The 22,329-nt window shown below is 34.8% G+C and overlaps 1 protein-coding gene across 16 annotated transcripts in view; it reads left to right on the top strand.

Annotated features, from left to right (window-relative positions):
* Window positions 1-22,329, top strand: part of Rbp6 (RNA-binding protein 6) — a 1,062,622-nt gene that overhangs the window by 786,090 nt on the left and 254,203 nt on the right. The window lies entirely within an intron of this gene.

The raw sequence follows: 22,329 nt of genomic DNA, 5'->3' as shown, positions 1-22,329 counted from the left end.
TATGTATATTTGAACATTCATTCATATGTGAATATCTTTAAAATTTAAATATTACAATTCATATGACATATAATATATGTAATTTCAGTGGCGTGCCGAGACTTATAAAATAGGGGACTGCGTATGGATAAAAAAAAATATAGTTTTAGTTTTTGAATTATAATAATCTGTCTTGAAATGAAGAGTACAATTTTTCATTTTTATGTTAACAGAAATATCATATGTTGCCTACCTTCCTTAATTACGTTTTGTTTGTCTTTAAAACTTAATCTTCTGAATGATTTGTCGAACGACACAGCGGGCCATACCATAACAATCCACTACCTTTGGTAGGGCCGATTCTGATTTTTAACTAATCTGAGTGAAAAATATAAATATGGGCAACGGTTTTAATTTATTGTCATTGAATTGTTGATATTTTTAAATTTAAGGTAAAGGATTGTGGGGGCTGAGCTTAATCCCTCTAGTCTAATGATGGCATGCCACTGTGTAATTTTAATTTTTTGCATTTATTTTTATCATACTATTTCAGAAAGAAGAAATTGAAAGTCATTTTTCATTAAAAAAAAGAATTCGAATTATAAATAAAAATGAAAAAAAAACGGAACTTTACTCCTTTCAAAATCAGTGTAGTTTAGGTACCAAGAGATAATTATCTCTAATTTGTGTTGCTTTAAATTGAAAGCTGTAAATTATCATAGAAAACATTTATTAATGTTGTAAAATTCACTGTTGCATTTTTAATGTGATTCCCATTGAATTTAGAAAGATTTTTTCTAGTTTTTTGATACATTTGAACTTTTAGTTAGAGGGTATATACTTGAACCTACCCGACGCGTTTAAGAAACTGAAAGTTTTTAATGCTCCCAGAATTGTTGGGTCCATCGGTAATTGAATCGGATTTCCAAGTTACGTATCGCACTCGTTGAACCCGAAATTTAATTAAAACTTAAATCTCTCAAAAATAATAATACAGCAAACGATACAGTCAATAGCTTATAAGTTAACTTCTAAAGCCCAATACGCAGTCGGAAACTTTTTTCGATATCAGATTTACACGCTTTTGCCTCGCCCTTTATCGTCGTTAATCGGCGGAGAAGGAAAAAAATGATGATAATAAAAGAAAAAGAAAAAACGCGGTTGGCTTTCGCCGCTTATCGCTGACCGGGTCCGTTTCGCGAATTTTCCCCGTCGGCGGACTAATATAATGGCCTGGATTAAGTCCCGGCGCGCAGTATAATCCTTGAGGAAGATTCGCTTAGTAATGGGCTTGTGCGCGCGAATTCTATTTCAATTTTCTAGCTTTAAAAATAGTTGAACGCCGTCGCATTAATAATTTTAATCCAACTCGTACTACCACCCTCTTCCCTCTGGCCGTTCTGCAGAATTTTTGAGACGAAAATTAAATTCTCCTTTATTGCCGGTTTAAATCTCCGAGAAACGATCCTTGTGGACGCGTTTAATTCAAATTTAACGCGCGGCCGCAAAAATAAATCGCCTCGTCGTTTTCGACGTAAGAAATTAGCTGATTTCCCCAAAACGTGTCCCTAGCGATAGCTTATTGCAGAAGTATTATGTATTTTATTTCAATTTAATTATCTTCGCCATGAAAAATTTCGGTAACTTCATATATGTACATATGTATAGAGAGTATATATAGGTACATACATATAAATAGATTATAGCTTTTTAATAATGCCATTTTCAATCTTCATAATTCAGTATTTCGGGAAGTTATAACACTTATTCTTAAGAACAATATTTTTACTTAATTATTTTCAATCTTAAATATTTCAACGAGTAGTTTTTTTCTTTTTTTATCATAATACATAAGCGTAATTTTTATTTTTTTCATAATAAAGTTCAGTATTTCAAGTTTTAGCATAGTAGATTTTAAAATAATACTATTCAAATTGGTATCATTTTCAGTCTCAACCAGAATTCATCACTTTTATTAAGATTTTACGCCTCAAAATGGAAGTATTTTATCTGAACAAATTTGAGCCTTCAACTACTGATTTGAGCCTTCACATGCTTACACCGAATCTAGAGAATGATCACACGAATTTCAAGTTGAAATGATAACCAAATATTTCATTTTTAAGAGTAAAGTTCATATACAAATAATGACATCTTTGATTCCAAAAATAAAAAATTTATGTTTTACCAGATATTGAATTTCAGTGAAAAATTCTATTTGTTTTTGAAATTATTTTAACCAATTTTTATTGCAATTTTTTTTATATGCAAGTCTTTTCATTATAAATCTATAGAATATTGTTAATTTTTTTTTCTAAAGATATGGGAGTAAAAATTTAAAAAATATTATCAAATTTAATTATTTGAAATGGTTCTTTGATTTTTTCAGTATTTTAAATTTGTCTTGGTTGTTTGACGTTCGATTTTAATCAGGCGCTTATTATTTAAGTTCACGGTCCAAAGTATCTAAACAGCCACCTCACTTGTATTCATCCCGTTCTCGCTCCGACTTCATCTCCGTCTGGATCGGGTTGTTTCCCACCCCCCGCACGTGTATTCAAAACACACCCTTCCTTCCACCCCTTCGCCCAGTAGGGAGACTGGAGCGACGCAACAGCTGAATACCAACTAGAACCAAAACAATATCCCAACTGAAATGAATGATTCCGATAACATCCCCTCGGAATATAGATGGATACAAAAGGCCGTGTGATTGATTTACCAATGGGCCTCAGCCGCCTACGAGCAAACTTTCCGCCGAGCACAATTTTAATTATGCTAATGTATGCTCGAATTAATTAAAGTGTATCTCAGAAATCGGCTTGACTTTTGTCTGTTGTGTATCGATTCGTCTTCGGAATATATTATAGATACTATCGAAGGTGGAATACGCGCGCTTTTATTAATTGAATGAGTGATCTTTTCTTCGCGTTCGTACGTTTTTTTTATTTTACTTTGGAAGGGTAAGTGCTCCTATTCTTTGATTAATGAGGCTTTGTCATGAATACATTGTTAAAATGAACGGGGCCGGGCGGGGAAAACTAAGCAAAAGCAATTTATTTCTTATAAATTTCCAGCGGAAAAATGCTTACGTTTTCGTGCCGCGCGAATAAACGGACGAATCTTCCCCCGGCTCTGAAAAGCGATTCGGAAAATTTCACCCGCATTAGGTATAAAGTCAATTTTCTCTCGACGGGTGTAGAAAAAAAATGAAAAAAAAAATCAGCAAGTGTTCTATATTCCCACCAGTGGCGGCGATAAAATTTCCTTTAATAGTCAGCGGCTCCAAAATGAAAAATTTTACTGCATCCGGCCACAGCGAACTGGGTCCTATAAAGTTCATCCCCCCTCCCCCACTTTGAGCATCTAATTATTACAAAAATCGAAAAGGCTGCGGGTAATTGAAAGAATTATTCGAATTCGGGCACACCGGGGAGATATTTTCGCAGCGAATTATGAAAGCCTATCTCGTTCGTCGAGTCCTTAATTAATTGTCAAAATTTATACGAGAGATTTTTTTCCCCCGTATATAATTAAACTTTTTTTATCTCAGATTTTATTTAAAGAAAAAAATCAAGAATAATGGTTCCGTTTGCCTCGCACTAATTTTATTATTTTCGCTTTAAAATTGTTGGGAATCGGCGATGGACGCTTAAAGTGCCATAAAAATTAAATTATGGAGTGCGACTCTATTAAAAAAATATAAACGTCCCGATTAAAATGTATTATGTTTCACACAAATTTAACGATTTTTATAAAATTTCATATCGTGCTGTATTTTTTTTATGTTATTTTATTATTATTATAGCAGTACCTACGTGACTAGTTAAATTCTTTAGTTGAATTTAAAGAATGTACTTGGATACATACATAGCGCGTTCATTACTCTCCATACGCATGCTGGTGTGTGTGCGTGCAGGCCAGTATTTTTTTAAGTAAATTCTTTTGTTGCCGAGCTTTTATCCGACGCCGACTTGGGAAGAGGGGTTGAGAGTCGAGAAGGGTGGGAATTTCAAAAAAAAAGGTTGTGTCGTTTGTTTTGGAGCTTTCGGTCCGCGGAGGGCGCGCGCACTTTGCTACGAAAGCGAGTCACGCACTTCCGCATAAAGGAGAACAAATACAATACGCAATTAAGAACGCCTTGGGAAATACCCAAGATTGATGTTATTACATTACTCACATACAGACCACGATGTCTCTGTGGTGACGTCGGAATTTCAGCGAACCGATGCTGAAAATCCGACGGTCGTTCAAGGCGTTCGAATGCGTTCGTAATAGGTGCGGCGGATAAACGGGCGCAAATGATATATCGACGAATTTTGTCAAATTATTTATTTTACACAATTTAATCAAACATTCTTAAATTCTAAGTCCTACCATTACATATTAAATAAAAACTTTAATTTTTTTATACATATATTATAAAAAAATTTGAATATAACATTATCCATACGCCGACCGGCCAATTACTGTTCATTAACATGCTTTTTTTCAATATTCATTTTATAGCAAGTTTTTTTTGATATTTTACAAAAATATTCTTATAATATAAATTGAATGATATTTTTAATTGATTTATTGTATTTAAAAATTCTTGTATGGACATTTTATGTACTAAAATTTGGTTTTATAATTGTCGGTATTTCCGCCGCATTCCGTTTACGTAAACGTATTAGGTTTTATATTATTTAATATATGTATAATGTACATATGTACGTAGGATTTTAGCGATCTTACGTAGTATTTGATGCATATTGAAATATACGAAAAGGTCTTTCTCTCTCTCCCTCGCTCTCTGTCAATGTCTATATAACAAATTGCTATTTTGCGACGCGGATCGTTGCGGCCTATATGATCATAAATTTGCCTATATTAGCATCGTACTATTTTCGTAGCCAGCTGGTCTACAATGATGGTTATTAGCCTTCGGGGGCGATCTTTTATAGACAAAAAGGTCATAATTTATTTTTATAACTGTCACGGATGAACACGCCGTCTGCTCCGTCTTCATCGGCAAAATATCTACTATGTACTTTCACATTTATATATATGTATGTGTATTGGAAAACTTAAGTGAATAAAATATTCCCCGTTCCAATGTTTCGTTAATTGAATTTGTGAAAATGAGTCTTTATACTGTCTGTTGGTTCTATCTGCAAGTTTTCAGTGCGATGCGAAATCGTACACATCAAAACAAATTGATTCTGTCATATCGAAGCGTTCCGTTATTAGTTAATTTTGTTTCGGTGTATGAAGGTTCGAAACTCTGAACGTTTTATAGTCGTTGTAACATTTGAAATATCAATTTCAAACGTTATTCAGTGTACATCGATTGTTTAGAATTTATTTCTAGTATCATTTTGTTTGTTTTTATTTGTTTTGTACTGAAAATTTTGACATATTCACACTAGACTAGTGGTTAGCATATATAATGTTTTGAACAAAGTGGTCACGGGTTCAAATCCCACTGGTTTCTGCTGGCCAGACCTTGGTTTGGTGAGACCAGGTTGATCGTCTCCTATCGGAGTTTGCCAATTTATCTGATTTTCATTGAAACGGTTCCAAGAAATTGGCAACCTTCTAGCAAATCTCTAGTTTTTAGCAATCTCAAATTTCGCTGAATTGTATAAAATGCTGCAAATTTATAATTTTAATCATAGATGTCTCTGTAGGTGTTAATTGATATAATAATACTAATAATACTTGTATTAATTGTACAATGTTTCTGGCCAGGCAGGCTCATTGGGGTTACCTATTAGGCCTTTCTGGCATAAATTAAAAATTATAATAATATGACATCTTATTAAAAAGGTTCGAAGAAATTGGACAAATTAAACGCAAACAATTTTGCAATATACAAATTAACGGGTTTTGTTAAATATTTGTTGATTATTTTATCAATTCGATTTGAGATTTTATCATTGAGATTTAAGTTTATATTTGTATTTTGATTATTAAATGTGTTTTATTGTACATGGGGTACGCTTACAATCGATTTATTCTAATATAAAGGCTTTGTCTAATTACCATCCATTTCACACGTTTTTTATTTCTTTCACTATTAAAAATATTTCCGTTATTCTATTTAATATTTAATTTTTTCGTAATAAATTTTTAACTTAATTTGAAGATTCTTTGAGGTCGATCTAAAGCAAAATACTTATGATTCATTAATCTGTAATCGTACATAGTATCTAATTGTTTAATTAGGAAATTAGTAAAAATCTGTAATAGAATCTTCTAGTTTATTCACTAATAACATTTGCATATATATGTAGTAACTAGCAAACTTATATGTATAAAACTGTACGTAACGTTGCTTAGAATGAATTTTTCCATAATATGTAGTGTGTTTAATTCAAAATTTTAATTTTAAGTGCAAAAAATTGTCTTCCAAAATATTCCCGAGCTCGTAATGGATTTCAAAGCGGTTCCTGAATATTAAATGACTTTTATTTTATTTTTTTATCACCGTTCGTGCCTCGAATAACGTACGCCTTTGCACTTGCACCGTACGTGCAGCACGCGTCGCACGTGATGCATTCCGCAACACGCTCTTTGCAAATTTCGTTATACGCTGAAGAGCGAACGGCCGAAAAAAAATCTCTTAATTAATTTCTCACCCGGTAGAATTGGACTGAAAATTTTGCATAGTTTGACAAGCGCTGGCGAAGCGACGACACGAGCTAATGTCAATTAATATGCGAAGTCTCGCACCGCAGCAGACTTATTCGAATCGCAGCCTCCCCCTAAAGATAGCGGCGGTTTTGAAGTCTGCCACTCTTACGCTGGGGTGACCCAAGCAAATTTAATTTCGAAACTAAATAAACTCCGGAATATATGTATTGTATGTATATGTATTCTCTAAAAACCTTCATAGCTCCTAGTGACTAATAAATGATGTCTGTTTGTTTTGTAGTCTGTGAATTTTAAGCTTACGCATCGATGTGCTTTTTATTGTTATGGTTTTCCGCTGGTTTCGGGAGGGGTGGTTTTGGGTTGTGTTTGTGCGTAAGTTACGCTCGTGCCGAAATCATTGTAAACAAGTGGACCTTGTTTGTCTTTTAAATTTATCAAATTTTGTATCAATATTTTACCTGGCCACCTGTACACACAAAGGATCGCGCACGTTCCTAGAAATCGTTACACATTTCCTGGAAGATTAACGTGCGGTCTCTCCCCGAATATACATATGTATGTATATATGTACACGTATTCTAAAATGGAATATATGTATACCTGCATAGAAGATAGAATAAAATGGCAACTCAATCTATTCGAAGATAGTGTGTAGAGCTAAAATCAGAATATTTAACGATATTGTCAGTTCATTTTAAAATTTGAAAGTCTGAATGGGTTTTTTTTAATTAAAATCACGTTGTATTTATATATTTTTCTAGCTCGTTGATTGTGTCTTTAAATTGCTTTTTTATATGAAAAGCGTTTATTTTAGTTTCAATAGAACTATATTTGAGGTTGATTTTTAAATGACTGCTATTAAACTTTTCATACTGAGGTTTTAAACGTTAATTATATTGTTTATTGTATCTTTAGATTATTTTAACTTTTCTTACAATATTACCATTTTCAATACTATTGTGTATGCAAATAAAAATAATAATATTAATTTTGAACGTTATTTAAGTTTCCGAGGTAGTTTCGGTATCACTATACTAAATTAAAATTATCAAAAGCAATTTAAAATTGATCATTTTCAAATACTGTGTGATCGTCAGCGATTGAATATCCAATATGAATTTATTATACGAATGTATAAACACACATTCAAATACAGCTACATGTTTCATTTCTTGAAAAATAATTCCACACTTCTGATCATATTTTTTGTAATATTAGTGTAAATAATTTCGAATTATTCACTTCATATTTATAATAACGATAAAGGAATACCTGTAGTTATTCTGACAATTTTTTATTTTTATCCATTAATTAGTGATAGTTATTTACGATAAGAAAACTTGACTTTTTATACGATATTGATAAAAAGGAATAATTTTATAAACGTTCGAATTGAAGAACATTGAAAAAAGGATGAATGTATTCAAATATTTTATTAGAAACATCTTCACGCTATCGTCACAAAGATTTCAAAGCACTCTGTCTGCTGTTGATCGCACAGTAAAACTTCTTAATAATAGGCAATTCTGTTTCCAAATGTGTTACGAGAAAATCGTTGCTAATTCTCATTCCAAGCTTTCTATTAGCTTCAATCTGATAGTTCAGTGACATTCCTGCCTGTCCAAATATTCTCCTTCCACTATTCAGGTTGCTTTGATATGTATCTTACCAGCCTACAGGGGTTAGCTAGCATTGAAGTAATCTTATTTTTCCGACATGAAGCTACAGAAAATTTAACAAACTCTTAACATTTAACATTCGTTAACAAACTCATTAAAAGTTATATTGGTCAGATCATCTTAGCTGATCAACAAGAGTCGTGTATTTTTTCTTCTCATTTTTAATAAACTATTATTAAAAAATATAGTTTAATCGATCGTTTTTTATCAGAATTTGCCAATTTTATCTGATCATTGTTGAAATGGTTCCTCAAAAATCATCCTGTTATCACAAATCTCCTGTATTTATTGTGTGTATAATTTCTAAAAATTATGTACATAATCTAAATCCATAGATGTGTCAGTGGATTAATTAATGAATTGTTATTTCGTGTTCTTCAGCTTCTTGAAATACAGTGATTGATCTAATAATAAAATTCTTCATTGTTTATAATTAATTCTCCAGGAAGGTGCATTAGGGTCAAGCCTTCCTGGTATATATCTATGTAAAAATAAAATATGTATAGGTACAACATTTCAGGTTAGAATGGAACAGCGTGCACTTTCCATAACATTCACTCTCATGCCATAGAAGCTTCACCTCAACTAATGCGTTTTATTGAAATGTATATACATATACATATGTAGTATTGAAAATAGGCATAATATTATTTTAAGTTTTCAATATTGTGTGTGTGCGTTTTAATTCGATATTACTTTCTTATATACAAAGAAAATCGGCACGAGAAAAAGTCGGCTGCTTCGGAGTTTTCTTCTCAAATCATCGCCGTAGAAACAATTCCCAACTCCTATGAGGACTATCGCCAGCGATCTGATTATGAAGAGCAGCGTGTTAGGATAATTCGCATCTACGAGACGGTTCGGTCTTTCGCCGCGGATATTCCGCACAGACTCCCATAATGTTTATCTTAACTTTGGCCGCGTTTTCCCGCCCGCAAATTTACCTTACGACCGTGTCGAAAGTTTCGCCGAGCTTTCGGCGCTTTTCGCGGTCGTATTCTTTCCGACAATTAGCGTATCCGGTTTATTTCTAACCGGCTAGAACCTAACTGCTCTCTCGCGTCTCTCTCTCCAACACCGCGCCAACTTCCAACTTCGCAGTTTCGATCTCTGCGGTCTGTGCTCTGAATGCAATTAAAACACTAGAGAACAAAGCCGCATTCGCACACCCACCCACACACACACACACACACACATATCGTTGAAATTCTCCCCAGACTGCATTTAATTCGAGCGTGGAAGTGTCACAGATCGATTCGGATCGATGATTCTACAGTGTGCGGTTTCTATTAATTATTCCGAGTTTCAGTTCGGTCGCGAAATGAGATGAAACGGCGCATATGTAGGTGGACAGCGGTGTTTGCGCGGAATATTTGCACCGTAATGGATGTCATATTTCTTTTATTAGTTCAGTAAAAGGAACCTGCCGCTGCTATTGGACCTCGAACGCTTTCAATATTTACACGTAGAGCTTTCGCCTCCCCCTTATACCTACCCTTGTTCGCCCTCTAGTAAATTCCCATCCCCTATCCGGTTCGTTACAGAGACGCTTGCGTCAGCTACCATGCATTCGTTTTAGCACAGGGTGCTTCAAAAGGAAGGTTGCTGGTCCATGTCTATTGCCTTCTGCTAAAGGTCAAGTGGTAGTTTAAGTTTGAAATTTTCCATACTTCGTGTTGGAATATCGAAGCTATACATATGTATGTACATATATTACCATTTAAACTGCCAACCGAATTGATTTTCTAATCATACAAACGTATGTCTAAAGCCAAATCTTCACTGTATAAATTATTAAATATATGATATATTCATCCTTTAAGATTTATATTTGATCAATAATACAGTATGTAAGGTATTAGTCAGTCACTTATGTGTATGTAAGAGGCTTATATTGCTAATAGATTCTGATTTTGAAGTAATTCATTTTAATATCGAAATAAATTTATTATAATTACATACATATATACGTTAAGTTTCAATTATTCATATGGACCGCTATATTTGAAAGTGGCCTAATCGATGAACTCTATTTACTTTAACTGGGTGGGTTTGTTTCCATGCGATAAAAGATTCAATATACATATATGTATATATTCATATTTATACATAGATTCGATTACTGAAATATGATGTCATATCGTTCAATTTTGTCAATATCCATTATACTTTTACTTTATAAGTTTCATAATAAAAATAAATAAAAGAAGTTCTCTTATATTTCAAGTCTTTACAGGGGTCTTTTTCAGGTCCCAAGCGTCGTAAGTGACGACGTTTTCGCTACGTCGCTGATCCGAACTGACTCTCAGGGGGTGCGTTTTTGAGAATGCCTCATTTAACCCGAGCCATATACATACATTCATACATACATACATATCCCATCGATTTTTCACTATAGACGAAAAAGCTTAGACGACAATATAGCTCCCCCTAACCGCTCGCAAACCTTGTCTGGACACCTTTTGCCGACGAAAATATCACTTTAGCTTTATAGTTTAGTACGCTTAGACAAGTAGCGTCTCAGGTATGTAGTCGCGTATGCGTTTTCCAGCTGATGGATTTTGATAATTCTTGGAAAACTCATATGTATGTATGAAGGTCAAGAGTTTTCATTCCTGCGGGATATTTTTTCGTGAACCGGGATCTCATTTCACCTCGGTATTGTTATTGCCTACTGGTAAAAGGGAATGTTGTGGGTTTGAAGTGAGGGTGTGTGTATGTGTGGGAGGTGGGGTTGGTGTTGTACGTCGTTGGACGCGCGCCGAGTTTTCCGGCGTCGAATTTTCCCCGCCGCGTCGAGTTTTCCACGCGGTGGGCAATTACGTTGAAATACAATCGCTTTTCATTTGAAAATTTCAGATATGGCCGCTCACGCAATGCAAAGAATATTTCCGCGTGCGTTATTGCGTTCCTTCGGCGAAGTCTAATTTCACCTTAAATACACACAAATACGTATAGTTACGCCTCGACGCCGGCGAATTTGGCTGGAAATTTTCAACGGTCCTCCCCCCTCTTCCCGGTGCCTCTCTCCTTGCCTTCTTTTACGTGAGGAGAGCAATTTTCATAATAAAACGCCACGGCTACCTACGTACCTAACCTGGCGATAAATTCTTTGACGACTTCTTTACAACTATTTCTCGTCTTCTGTAAGAGGTTATATTACACAAATTTAATTTCTAGTCTTTAAGTATCCAAAGCCAGACTAATATATTTTGTTATATAAATTATACGGCATTATTACACTTTTTAATAATAGACCTCATTAAATTTTTATTATACTTCTATGTATGAAATCATTTTATTGCATTTTATTACTGTTTGATTGAACAGAATATTTTTCATCCCATTTTAGATGGTTTCATTTCACCTTCATAAAAAATTGAACCCATATTCACCATTTTATAGATACTATTCCAATTTTTTTCCATTTTTTGTACATAAAGTAAAGTCTTTTAAGAAACATACTGATCCGTTACCATCCATATGAAATAAGATTAAATGAAACGATTAAATATTAAAATTTTATGTACACTTTCGTAGCCCCCTGGTTATATTACTGTTTATCAGTAGATAAAGTTCAAATATACGCAATAAATTGATTATATACGCAACTGATTGGGTTAAGTTAGGTTCCGAACTAATAGGTAAGCTCAATGAACCTTCCCGTCAATCATAAACATCGACAAACAATGAACAGAGCATAATTGACACATCTCTAGATTAATTTGACGAACATTTCTGCAGAATTTTATAAATCAGGCAATTCGAGATGCTAAGATTTTGAATTTCAAAAGAAACAAGGTCGCTTATTTTTTGTAACCGTTTCAATGAAATCAAATAACTAAGCAAACTTTGATAAGAAACGATGGACCTGTGTTCGCATATACAAGGACCTGTGGTTGCAACACCGGGCCAGGAATAGCACCTGTGACCATTCAGTTGAAAGAATTACAGGCTTATCACTGATCTATGCTGCTGGTGAAAACCCATATCGACCGTATAATTTTGTAATTTTCCGATTTTTATAGTTGAATTGTTGTGACGGGTCCAATAAAATCGGCATCCTTCAGTTACTTGCAAATTCTCGAAATTTCTTGCGAATTCGTAGATTGTTAAAATAAAACATGCTTACCTACATTGTAGAATGAGCTTCTTGAAAATTCGTAGTATATCTAATTTCTGATTTTACGAATTTTTCCACAGATGATGCTATTGTATTGTACATACATATATAACAACTGTATTGTAATATACTGATAACTTTGACCATAGGTGTCGCCTTGAGACAAACTGTCATGGTACTTTTAGTAGAAATGTATCTACAATATAATAAATAAATATACATATTTATCGGAATCAATTCACATAAAATATTTTGAAAGAGTGTCAATAAATATACACAAGTATCATACAAGTCTTAAATTCTAGACAGACATTGGAGCTTTAAAACTTTAGTCGTATCATGTAATACATAGAAAATTTAAAAGTTTTTTCCTTCGTGGGTTTTTTTTATTACGATGAAAATACACTGCCTATTTAACGACACTTTTTCATGAACATAAATTGCATTGGTTCATGGTGTATGCGTTTCCATGCAACGTGTGCATTATTATCATCCGCACAGGAGGGAAAAGTACATACATAATAGAACCAACTATAAATTAATATAATTGTACACAGAGCGTGGCCGTGGGTTGTCGGAAACTTCTTAGGTTAAAGCGAGACCCGTTTTCGGTCTGATATATATTAAATTAATTAGATTTTATTCAGAACTTTAGCGCCGTATATTATGGTTTTCTTCCCTTGTTAGGGAGAGGCAGACGGGGTGAGCCGAGCGCCGCGATAGGGCTCACTGGATACTTGCCACATCACAGGAAGCACAAATTAAATTGGGTTCAGAATGGGTTTTACAGCAGCAGTCCGGCGTATATACACAAGACACTGGGAGCGGTCGGCTTGATAACTATTAAATAAATTAGGGTTAAGTCAAATTAAGACCGCCCCGAGAGCGAAGGGCCACCGAATGTGAGGGCTCGCATATCGGTTAAATCAATTCCGTGTATGTATACAACGACCATATTTCAAAAGTTGATCATTTCTGTTATAAACATAGGTTTTTTCCTATGGAACAGTTGTATTCATCGTACACATTCCGTACTCTTAAAAGATCAATGAAATTTCGCCTTGAAGGAACTTCGTCTTGATATGATGACAATTCTAATATATGGGGAAAAAAATTGCTTTATCCATATTTGAAGCTGTTTCTCAATACTTAAAACTTTAGAAAACTTTCAGTAGCATACTGTCACGTTCCAGGGATAGTTTATATTTTTAAAAAGTTGATAATCCAGCAACATTAGGTCAGTAGTTAGCATGTAATGCTCTCCATTGTGTGGTCACGGGTTCTATTCCCGGCTTTGTTGTTGGCCAGATCTTGGATATGCGACTTTAGATCGACCGTTTCCTATCAGAATTTGCCAATTTATCTGATTTCATTGGAAATGGATACAAACAGTTGAAAATTCTGTCCTGTTTCTCGCAAAATTTGAGTTTACATGATTTGTTCCATTCCATAGATGTCTCTATGGTGATTGTAATGTTTGATCAATGTTTGTAATTGACCTTAAGTAATGCTAATGTACAATGTTGACATATTAGATGTCGTGTCAATAAAATGGGTGTAAGCTGTATACGTAAATAAATAATTAGAATGATAACGATTCAGTCAACCATCACTAATTCTTTTATATAATTTATTATTTTAAAGATCCCAATGAAAGAGATTATTTAAAAACTGAATCATTTTATTATATTTCAAAAGATCAAAAGTATATTCGAAGAGCACTCTAATCCAAATTTGAAATTGGAACGATGAACTTGAGAGATGCGTAGGAATGTGTATTATTTACTGCATTTATTGACTTTATGTGATGTTTTGACTATACATACTGTACTCGTTGAATCAGATTTTATGAATGAATAAATTATTTTATATAACTAAATTGTACTCGTTGAGTTGGATGTTATGACTAACTGTCGTATCAAAGTGATTCTTATTGCCATAATGTATCTTATTATATTTGTATACCTGTGTTATGCCCGCGTGCAACCGTGTGAAGAGTTAAATTAGAGCATGGGAGCTTGAAAGATAAGCAAGGTATATAACAAAACATACAAACATTTGTTGCTTTTGTATTATTATTATAACTATTGGTATAAAGAGCAGCTTACACAAATAACGAGGGGTTTTCAATATATTAACGGGTGGGTCTTATAGTCCAGATGTTTCTTAAATGGCTCATTATTTGGATGGTCGAATTTCGGGTCCCTTCACAGTGCGAGTACATTACTCGTATAAGACGGTGACAAAGATTGCTAATCATTCAGTACAAGTGGGAGAATTTGTGTACGCTGGCGCCGAGTAATACGTATCCATCGGCAGCCTCCCATTTCCGTCTCCCCCATTTTATTTTTTGTCTTATTTTCGGCGATTTGGAAGAACGCTTCCCGGCCGCAAGAAATACGCGTCCGATATTTTTTTCCCGAACGCAGTTTTTCACCGTGCGAAATGCGTCCATTTGTAGTGCTAACTGCGACCGTTTTCCCGGGAACGGCCGCCCATTATTCCCGGACGCGAGACCAACTTTGACCCACTTCGACCTGGTTGGTACGCGAAGATGAGCATAAATTTTAAAGCGTGCTCCACGCACAGGCCTCGTAATGATGTCGTTAAAATGATTTATTAACCCTCTGAAGTCGGCCTACTGCTACGCTTTATCTATATCCGTGAGATATGCCCTTCCTGAGCTCCCTCCCGTTCCCCACCCCCTCCCTCCCGCCACCTCTCTCGGTCCCTTCAGTTCGTATCCCGGTATTTATTTGTGCCCCGGGAACCGACATAGGCCGGTGCATCACTTCAAAGGGAGAGCTCACTTAATCAACGATCGGCGTTTGGAATTTCCCATAAGTACATATACATATATGTATGTATATTACGTAAAATATATATGTATATTTAGAAACGTGGGTCGTTTCCTCGTTACTTTGATATGCTCTCGGGTATTATATTGATACGTCAAAATTGAATACTGGACGTTCGTATAATCGTATGTACTATGTACATATGTACGCAGTTCTATTAGGAGTTTGAAACGTTCCTCTAATTCGGAATTGAAATTCATCATTTTGTATGTTAGATGCGTTTGAATATGCTTAAATTGTGCAATTCATGTTCTATTTTGTGATTCACTCACTAATTATGATACATTAGCTATGCAATGAAGTGTTGTTTCTTCATAGTACTTTATTTATATGTAAAACATAAAGCAGCAACATACATAAATATGAATGTATTGTTCAATGTAGTTCAATGTTTAGCGTATAATGCTATTAACATGAGTTTTATCGCAATTAAAATAATTATTGCTCTACTTAAAATGTATACATTACAAACCATGGGTTCATGGTTTCAATCTCCGGCCCGATGTTGCTGTCCAGACCTTGGATATATGTGACTCCAGGTCGATCGCTTCCTATCAGAGTTTGCCAATTTATCTAATTTCACTGTTGAAATGGTGCCAAACAAGTTGGCAACCTATCCTTATTTGTTACTATTATTTGAATGTTATATCAAATTTAAAATAATAATGTTATAAATTTATATACATATGTAAAAATGCTGTAGTGCCACCCTGGTAAATATAAATTAACACTTTTATATCATTTTTTTTAACTTTATCAACTTCATCTATTTTTTTGCGTCTTTCAGTAATTTACATATAAATTAATACATTGTTTTTGATTTTTCAAAAAACGTATCAAGATACTGATCCAATGATCGTTATATGTATTGTTTACAGTGTAATACAAGAAAAACCTTCATTTAACCTGTAAAGTCAAAGACCTTAGCTCTAATTTCGCATCATTGATTTATTTAGAACATTTACATTTTAATTTTTTATAAGTAGAGTCTTTTTTAATCGTGTTTTTAAGAGTGAAAACACAGAGAGGCACAAGATACGTGTTTTTTTAAGCTTCCTCTTCTTTGTCCTCTTGGATTCCATTTGAGAAGTGCGTTCCTTCAGTTCATTGTTGATTCCTATGATCTTATAATTTCGACAAGTAAATCCTACATTTTTTCAAATGCATTATACAAACCGTTATCGATCACTGTCAAACCTATGTCAATATAAGGGTGAGATATCACAGCAAACACTCCAGGGGATGATTTTTGAACTGAGTGCCGCAGGAAAAATCATGCGTGCTAGCGTTTTTTTACATGTTCAAAACTATTTAAAAAAAAAGCACATGCACGTGCCTCTTTACATATGTATTTTCGCCCTAAGCAATTGTAATATCAAATCGTGCTTGAACTAAAATTAAAATATAAAAATTAGTACCTCGAACTGGTTAATTTTCAATTATGTTTGTATTCAAACATATGAACATGGTGCACACATTTGTTAGAGCGGTAGTAAGCTCTTGTCATATAATAGTAGAGACATGTATTAAGATAACTGCTTAATTCAAGCTTAATAATTCGTTTGTTTATTTCGCCACTCAGGACTCGAAGTTCTCTAGCCGCTCCACGACCCTTGGAATAGGAGAGACAGGGTGGGTCGAGGGTGGGAGGGAGTGACCCGCTGAGGAGTTGAGCTCGCTCCGGGTAGGGTTGGGTTGGGTTGGGTTGAACGCCGTAATTTATGGTCGGCGGTTCGACTTTGAGTCGGGAAATTTAAGGGCCAGCTCCCCAACTAGCACATGCCAAAGTCAGCCGAACATAAAGGTGTCAAACAAAGCAAACAAATGCACGAATAATTCTAATAGGATCGCGCCCTACGTCCACCCCGTCCTGCCGAACCCACCCACTCCCCCCGCTCTGTTTTCATTCCGCATCTGACGTATAAATTTCCTTTATTTTTTTCCTCGCCGCGAATCCCACCTTCCCTTTGCCGGACCTTCTATCGACGACGGGGGCATATTTCTATAATGGCTTTCGCACCGCAATCACATCCCTCAAGGGGGTGGTGGCGTATAAAAGTGTCACATTAATATGTACGCGGGCGTCCCGCGAACACTGCTGTCTGAATGCGAAAAACAGCCAGACCAGCTAAACTGTACGATGGGAAAAAAATGAAATAAAAAAAGCGAAAAAAATATATACCCCCCCACCCCCTATCGTATCGCTTGGCCTATCCGGTATATATTATATGGCGCGTGGTTTTTTTATTAGATTTTTTTTGTAATTTAAATTTGAATACTGTAAATGTATTAAATTTAGTTTTTTATCTATTTTTTATAATAATTTAAAAAATGGCCTTCTTATTTTTTTATATGAAGACGCTTCAAGCACGTTTGTATAGGTACATACATATATACACATTAAGATTAAGAGCATCTTTGTATGAATAAATTCGACTAAAATATTTCAATTATATAAATCAGCAAATTCGAGATCCTGAAAACTCGAATTTTACAAGACATAGGGCAAGTTTTCCAGTTTGTTGGAACCGTTTCAATGAAATAAGATAATTGGCAAACTCTAATATGAAACGATCGACCTGGAGTCACATTTCCAAGGCCTAGCCAGCAGCACTGGGCAGGGATTGAACCCGTGGCCACGTGGTTTGCAAGCTTTTGAAAGCAAAAATTCATAGTTTTATTATATGTCAAGTCTGATTTTGCTTTAAAACAAAAAATGATAATTTAATTTTTTTTATAAACAATCACACATCGTATATTATGTGTAATTAATTAATTAAGAAAATAAAAATGTTTCAAACTTTATATTTATAAGTAATGTTTTCATTATTCATAATTTTTTCATCGGTAATAACTAATTTTATTCGTATTCTTATGTGATTCTTTCATTCTTCAACATACACATCTACATATTAGTTTCATTTGGTTAGTTAAGTGATATTCCGAACCGACTGAAATTTTTGAGCTGATTTTAAACCACTTCGACTCTTCAGATCGCTTTGATATTTTTCTGAAATATGGAAGCTAGTATTAATTAAATTCTCTCCGAAATGAAGCTAGAGGAATTAAGTTTTGAAATTTAAACATTGGAATCATTTGTCAGATCGACGCGATGCCAGCTAGCAATCCAAACACACCTTTCTAGCGCTCAGAGGTTAAATAGTTGAATAGTTCTAACAGCTTTATCTGTTTGTATTATTAAGCTCACTATTTTTCTGAATTACACAATGACATATTTAAATTTCCGCTCTCTATTCAGTAATAGAACTGCATAATGTAAATATATATTTTTTATAAAAGTGTTTATATATGCATAATTTTTCCTTTTTTATATAAAAAATATGTTCTTATATTTATATTTAATTTTAAAATGTATTTTGGTATAAAAAATGATACTGATTTGATTTGTTGAACGTACATATGTGTAATACTCGTATAGCAAAATTCACGACGCACGAATAAATAGTGTGCGATAAACACTAAAGGCCAGTGATTAATCAATGTAGATTATATTTATTTCGCAAATTTCAGTGAAATACGTCGGTTTTTGTTGTTGTAGAGCGAGGCAACTTTTCAGTGGGATATGAAAAAGGCAAAATGCCTGAGCAACCCCACCGTTGCGTTAACCGGGAGTGCCTTTTCAGCAGCAGCTGCTATTAATTTTCGCTCGTTTTTAATCCAAGACCGTTGAAAATTTCAAGAAGTTTTTACGGCCGAGATGCCGCTCTTAGCATATATTGCCTGTTTAGAAAATTGCCCATACATTTCTCGTTGGCTACAAGACCAATATATAAACTTAACGGCCGGCTAATTATCGCATTTCAGCTTTACGGCCGGCTGTAAAGCGAACCCCGGCTAACACGTTTTCTCATCTTTTTTTCCACCCCTAACGAAATTTCCCGGCTTCGAACGAGACTCGAGATAAACTGCGCCGTCTTTTAAACGTTTAATATTGATAATTTTCGGAGATTATGCGGAGGATTCGCGCATGCAATAAATAAGCCTTTAAATATCGCTTAATTCCGGGTATCAGAAGTTTAGTCACTGGAAGGAAGTGTTCGGAGGCTGGTTGGTGTCCTGGATTTCGGCCTTCCTAGGAAAAGCTCACGCTTGCTATTATCCTTTAACCTTCCCGCTCAAATCCCTGAAACATGTATAGGCACACGTATATACGGTTCCAAAGTTTGCGAGCTACTTTTAACTACCCGTACGTACTATGTACTTACACATATACGAGATATCGGCTCAAACTCCATTGTGAAACTTGGTGCCAATTATTGTTAAAAGTTGCATTGAAGAATTGAAAAGTTTCCTTTTCTAATTTTTGAAAGCGCTTCTTGGACATTGTCCAGAGTCATAATCCAATTTTTGAATGCTTCTGTATCTGGCGGAAGTTTCCAGACGGTCCGGAAAAGTACCGAATATTTTCCACGCGAACTTTTCCTCCTATACCTCTCCCAACGATGCGACTTCAATAATGACACGTATTTTCACCGTCGACGTTTATATGATCTTCTTTATATGAAACTAATATTTTTCTACATATTCTTTGAATGGGGGGGGGGGGGGGGTTGTTTTAACCGGGTTTTATTGTTTTCGATTGTGAGGACACACATTCTAACAAGCTTTGTTTATTTTTTTCGCCTTTGCTTTTCTTTTGTCGCCTTCTTCATTATTCGCGCGTAATCTTGCAACGTCTCATCCGGCGAGGAGCGCTTTAAAAGTTTATTAAAAACTATGCACTCCTTCACTGAAATTGTCTACTCGCGCTACTAGTTTGAAGCGTATATTACCGCTTCGAAACTTTATACTTTTTCACTTAAAATAATAGCCGTTTAAGTTTAGTCGTTTCCTTTATACATATATAATAATAAAATACTTGTATATAACAAGATTTACTGACTGTCTTGAAACATATTTACCTATACATATTTTTTTTTAGTTAAAATACATATGCTCATTGCTTTTACATTTTATCATATGTAAATATGTATGTATGTAGGTTGGGGATTTAATTTTAAATATATACAAACTTACTATTTATTGTTGTTATCGAATAAAGTTCAATTCAAATACAACTTGAACTATCGGTCTCTATATTTAAAATTATATATTTAACTCATGATAATTTTTGTTTTGGCAGTATTTACAATTGGTATTATTTCAGGTAGAAATTTTTTATAATCAACGAAGCCTTTCAATATATGTGGTTATTGGTGATTCTGTCATATTATAAGCTGGAAAATTTTGTAAGTGAAAAGTTATTTTGGAGAAAAGGAAAGTTAAATTTTTAATGGCTTCATTGAAAATCCTAAAAATATTTCGCAATTGGGAATTTTTTTAGAAGGGTTCTATGTGATGGATTTGATATACGTTTTAATAACATGAAAACTAAATTATGTATTCTAATTTTTTCTATTTAAATAAATGCATACTCCTCAGTTTTTTGAGTAATAGTTTGTTTTATTAAGTGTAAGAGTAAGACGGTCCCACCTTTTACCATACGTTTTTCGCGAAAATAATGCAATATTCTGGCGATAAACGTGCAGAAATTTTACCTGAGATTAGGGCTGTACCATTCTTACTATTAAAACACTCCTCGCGTCTTGTATGCTGACTCTAACGTAGAATAATAAAAGATAACAAACGGTCGCCCTAGAGGGCGAAAGTGCGCCGCCAGTCATGTGTGTCTTTTCATAATCGAATCATACTGGCGGAATGAGTAGTTCGTGCAGCGGATATCTTCGGGCGATGTTTTCAAAACAAACCACCACCCCCACACCACCCAAAAGGGAAAAAGAAAATACCGTCCGCATCGGAGACGAGGGTGGGTTTCCAGGGGGGGGATGCTGGGTGCAGTCGCGGTGAAAGTTCCCCGGCGCCAGACGCCCCGTATTTTCTCCCCCTTTTCGGCGTTCGACGAAGGATGAGAGTAGGAAGGTGGCAGTGGGTGGCAGTTCCGCCCCTAAACCAGGTCGTAAAACAGAACTCAATCGGATTCCCCGAGTTCAATCTGCGAATCTTAGGGCGGGGAGGGCTTACTTTTAATGTTCCACTTTCGCCGTGGCCAACGCTCTTGTTTTTCTTTTTCTACCCCTACACTCTGGTTACTGTGCCGTGGACAATCGATCGTAGAGATGAGCCCTGCTCCATGTTGATTCCGACTTACAACCCCTAATGCAATCACTTTCGCTCAAAGTCGATGCGGAAATAAAAATAAATCGTGTTCGAATTGTAGTATGTATGTACATATATACACATGTATGTACATACGAGCAAGTACACAGTCCCTCATTTCGTGCTCTTTCGTCTCGTTTAATTTTTCTTTTTTTTCGGTATTAGTCGTTAATCCGTTACGCCGTTACCCGACCGCATAAAATGACCCGCTCCCTTTTCGGCGAAACGACCTGCCTGATTGTTATTTTGTCGATGATATAAAAAATACGGTTATATCGTAACCGCTTCGGCCGCATATAAAAAAAATATCTGGAAAACATCTCCTAACGACGAATCCGTTTGCGGCGCCGTTATTTTATTTTTTCGTCGTTAATTTAATGTTCGAAAACCGCTCCCCGATGTATGCCTGTAAGAGTGTCGATGCCAAATAAAACGATTACTTTATTCATAATATGAAATGAACATCAAAATCGTCACCGGCAGTCTTAAATATCTACAATACATTACTTCGAAGTATGCATATATAATTTTTCGTAATTCATCCAATCGATTGTTTTCTTTTAAAATGTTCTTAGATACAAACGTGTTCCTTAGCATTCGTTTCATAAAACCTTCGTCAAACTTATGTATTAATTTCGATTGAAATCTATCATTATACAAATCTTACTGCACTCTACATATGTAGAGTGCAGAATTTAGTACATATTCAGAGTTTTAACATTTTTCTCCATTTTATATGGGTCTGAACGTTGCAAATAAATGCGTTTTACAACTACTAAAATAGGTAAATAAACATCCAAGTGCTCTAACAATAGAGCGCCACTTGAAGTACTTCAAATGTGCTTGAAATATTTTATAATTGTACTAATATTCT

The sequence above is a fragment of the Arctopsyche grandis genome, chromosome 12 (assembly GCF_051622035.1).
Source record: "Arctopsyche grandis isolate Sample6627 chromosome 12, ASM5162203v2, whole genome shotgun sequence".
Taxonomy (NCBI): domain Eukaryota; kingdom Metazoa; phylum Arthropoda; class Insecta; order Trichoptera; family Hydropsychidae; genus Arctopsyche; species Arctopsyche grandis.
The sequence above is the reverse complement of the archived record's forward strand: the minus strand, read 5'-3'. Positions and strand labels throughout refer to the sequence as shown.